The sequence below is a fragment of the Macrobrachium rosenbergii genome, chromosome 7 (genome assembly GCF_040412425.1).
Source record: "Macrobrachium rosenbergii isolate ZJJX-2024 chromosome 7, ASM4041242v1, whole genome shotgun sequence".
Taxonomy (NCBI): Eukaryota; Metazoa; Arthropoda; class Malacostraca; order Decapoda; family Palaemonidae; genus Macrobrachium; species Macrobrachium rosenbergii.
The window spans coordinates 19,840,001-19,845,000 of NC_089747.1; positions in this window are offsets into that span (position 1 = coordinate 19,840,001).

Sequence of the window (5,000 nt, forward strand, 5' to 3'; positions counted from 1 at the left end):
TTCAACTTAATTCTTTTTCCTCCTTTTCCCCCACGAAATAAAGTAATTTCAGTTTAATTTAGTAAGTAGCTGTACGATACTGCATGGTCCATATTTATGCCTTCCTTATGTAGTACTTGAATTTGCATATGTTTTGTGTGGTAATTTGCATTATATATATATATGTATTATATATACATATATGTATGTATGTATATATATATATATATATATATATATATATATATATATATATATATATATATATATATATATATATATATATATATATATGCACACATGCAAACTGATCAACGGTTTAAAGTTTAGAAATAACGACAAATGCTTTGTTATTTTATTGAATGTTTCTTTTTTAGGGAAAAGATATTTTAAAACAAGCTCTAAATACACGTAAATGAGTTTTTATTTTTTATATATACTTTTCGCCGGATCGTGTTTGTATGGAGGAGCTTCATTACAAAAACCCTCACCTGAATTTTGGAAAGCGTCCCCAATGAAGTTTTATATTAATCTAGTTTGTATGTTCGTAGTTTTATTGCTTTGTGCCCTTCGATTGCTTATAACCATTCAGTATATAATTATCTGACTGAAGAGCCTCGATGGCTCTTCAGCCACCTTGGTCTAAGCGATGTCAGGCAGGGCCGCCGATCGAGACTATGGTCTACCCCAAAGCCAAATCAAAGTCCTTCAAAGAAGGAATCGTGCTTACCCCATGCAAAAAATGGGAAAATTGCACGTTAAAAGAAGAAGAATACAATTATCTGACTGTGTTATTCCTTGATAGGTGGCCGTCTCCATCAATATTTTTCATGCCTTGTTGGCATAAAGGGATCTTTTATGGTTCGCCTTGGTTAGTTGGGAAGATTCCAGGGGCCACACAAGGCCTCTAATTCCGTTTAACAGCTTACCTCACTGCGTTGGTATATGCTTAAACCAACCACCATCTCTTGCTTAATGTGAAGTTTATTTTTGCCATATGAGTGAGAAAGTATTATTTTTCTTTAATTTTGGGTAAAAGATTGTCATTCTCAGTTGGGTCTTCTGAAGTTGCTTGTGCCTTAGTGATGCTATGGAAGATTTTAGTGTTATAATAAATTTAGTCAATGTTCAATACCTGTAGGTTCCTAAGTAGTACTTGAAGCTATCAATAGCATCGATCTTTCTCGGTTGTATCATGAATCTAGTTTTTATTCCCGCTGTATTCGAGATAACATATTTAGATGTCAGAACAGCATATTCCCATCATTTCTCGTTTGCAATTGTGGTTGGTTGCTTAAGATTACGGCGGCGTTGTGTAGTAAGGTGTTGAAGGGATAAGAGGCCTGATGTGGACCTCTGAACTTTAATGCCAGCAGAACCAAAATTCTCATTTGAAATTCCTTGTGGTCGCTCTCCTAATTTGTTATATATATTTAAGGGCAAAAGAGCAAACATAAAACATTCCATGCGATGGTCTCCACTCTACTGACCAGACGAGCAAAGAACACCTCAGGGAGGGTGGAATCTTTTATAGGATGAAATATGGTCCAGGAAAGCGGTTGCAACAGTTGTTATAGATACTCGTATCTCTTCAGTCACCCAGAGGGACGATTGTCTGAAAAAGTTTTATTTACCAGAATTTGTTCTTATGCTCTCTCTCTCTCTCTCTCTCTCTCTCTCTCTCTCTCTCTCTCTCTCTCTCTCTCTCTCAGAAGTAGTTTTGTTATTTGGAGCACAGCCAGTCTTGAATGACAGTTGAAGCGTACGAGTGCACCATTAGCCATGAGGTATTGCTTTGTCCTTGTTTCTTTCATTGAAAATAAATGATGTCCTGGGGAGTTTGCTGACTGATAGCGAGTGAAGTATGTGCAGAAAAGAATCGAATGAGACGCGTTGGAACAACGTAGGCAGTGTTATCGGAAAACATTAGTGTTTTCTGATAACTGCTGAAGTTTATTACCCAAGTTCACAGTACATATAATGATTTATCGCTCCTAGATCTCAAAATGGCACACGAGAGAGAGAGAGAGAGAGAGAGAGAGAGAGAGAGAGAGAGAGAGATTGAGAGAGAGAGAAGAGAGAGAGAGAGAGAGAGAGAGAGAGAGAGAGAGAGAGAGAGAGAGAGAGAGAGCAGGGAAGGGAATTTACTATACTGTCTTAATGCTCGTCAGTTCCCTTGTATCCTTCATATTTCCATACAGATAAAATGTGACGATTTTTAGCAAAGTCGTTTCCGAGAACATTGTAGTAAATACAAGTGCTTGCGTAAATTTGTGAGGCTTAAAACTCAAGAATTGTTTTGACGGGTGGATCATATAACCTTATTAATATTTAACTTTTATAAGGTCACATCGAACTTTCATAGGAACCTATCTGGATTTCCTAGTCCCTTTGTAGCATATTTATGCTACCATTGTTAGAACTTTTTCTGTCTTTCGCTTTTGTTTATTCCCGAATACTTGTTCACAATGTAGTCCAGTAACCAGTGTGTTCTACCCTCCGACCGTTTTCGTGAAATGGTATATTATATAACATAATATATATATATATATATATATATATATATATATATATATATATATATATATATATATATATATATAAAATATATAGGCTATATATATATAAATATAAATATATAGGCTATATATATATATAAATATAAATATATATATATATATATATATATATATATATATATATATATATATATATATATATATATATATATACAGTATGTATATATATATGTATATATTTATGTATGTATATATACTGTACAGTACATATATACATATGCATACAACCATATACATACATACATACATACATATATATGCAGTTTTGTCACGTAAACCATGAGGTTTTTTTAATATTTACAAACATTAAGCTAACAAATACCGTAATGATAGTGTTACTGACAAGTCGTCGTTCCCAACCATTCAGTGGTTTTAGTTCACCTGGTGATGGATCGCTTATCACATGTAAATTCCCCATCGTTGGTTATTTCGAGTTTGATATATATATATATATATATATATATATATATATATATATATAATATATATATATGTATATATATATATATATATATATATATATATATATAATATATATATGATATATATATATGTGTGTGTGTGTGTGTGTATGTATGTATGTACACATGGCTGTGGAATTATAGTGCTGGTCAGCATTCATTGTATTTAGTTATAGGATATACAAATTTCACGTACAAACACCATGGAGCACTTCACTGTAAAGCTTCTCCCGGCCTTAAGTAAAACGCCGTCAGTTAAGAAAAATGAAGACCTTTATATCCAGAAGTCCCCTGTGAAATTACCTCTAATATTCGTAACCCGGATCTGAGGTGTCCTGCCAATCCTTTATTTATCTCCTTCCTCCCTCTCTTTCATCTTCTTATTCCAATTACGTCTTTGAGCCATTGTGTCTCTTCGACAGCCTTTCAGGAGATGCGCATTGTATTAGGAGCAATTCTCTTGGGAGTGTTATCGCCTCTCTCTCTCTCTCTCTCTCTCTCTCTCTCTCTCTCTCTCTCTCTCTCTCTGTCCATTTCTATTCACGGCACCGTCATGATTTGTCATTCGGTAAACACAAATAGGGACCAAAAGTTTATTCCTTCTTCACGAACGTAATCCTTTCTTCGGGCCGATGTTCTCCTCATCGAGGTCCTGGGCAGACGCGCTGTTGTATCCCTTTCTCTCTGGGTTTCGTTCTTTGATAATTTTCCTGTATAAATACTATTAAGGGAATGTTACTTATTTATGCTATTTGTCAATCAAAACACTGCATCTTTAAGGCGAATCCACATCTGCTTCTCATACGGATAAAATGGATTTTATACGGTTTATATAGAAGATATTGAAAGAGGGTCTATGATTTTCGAAAATCGACAGAGGAAATGGGAAAGGCCATCGATACTCGACACACCGCTGACTACAAAATCACATATAAAGGGAGACTCCCACAGTTTAATAGAAAACATTCGACGGTCGATCTAGACGAAGCAACTTTGATCACTTGAGGAGTTCGGAAATTTTAATCGAATTGAGAGCGCCGCTGCTTTTCCCGTGAGTGGCTCCTCCCGATGATTTCCATTCATTCCTGAATTATGGTGAAAAGAAAGAAAACAAATAAAGAAAGGCAGCGACATTAAGTCATGCCCCGGTGAATCAGCGTGTTTTGAAGGGTAGCAGGGATTTCAATTCTCTGTATAGAAGTGATCTTTCGGACGGGCCACCTTTTCCCCTGCGTCCTTCGGTGTTATAAAGTCAGGTGGACCGACCTTAAATCACCGCTCGACGCCACCTTTCTTAGAAACTCCTCTGAATTCCATTTGCAGTTCCCTGGAACATAACATGATCTTCATCAGGTTTTCTAAGGCTTTGCTGAACACAAAGCTTTCTACTCGCACTCGAAAAACTCGGCGCGAATCGTCGAGAAAGCCGGACAAAACGACCACAGTGGCGCACGAGATATTTTGGGAAAGCTCCCGAAAAGTAAAAGAAATTGAGGGTGCGTGTGTGTAAGGCTTCCTTGATCTGCCAACCCTATTATATGTGACCAATACACACGATGACATTTGAGTTCCGTCATTTTTTGTTCAATTTGTATTGGGTATTGTTCGAAATTCTCGATGGGAGATTTGCTCTTAACGATTCAGCATCTCGAGATTTGTTGTGGGGACTCGACTGAGGAGAATTCCTTTGTGACCTTTTTTGTCTTGTTTATTTTTCGTCATAGTAATGACAATAATAGAGATTTTTATTGCGTTGTTTATACACACACGTATGTTTGTGCGTTACGTTTTTCAGTGTATTCAGTATATGAATTGTGTGTTCGTTGATATATACAACGAATGTGTGCATATATATATATATATATATATATATATATATATATATATACATATCTATCTATCTATATATATATATATATATATATATATATATATATATATATATATATATATAAGCATATGCATATATTGTGTGTGTGTG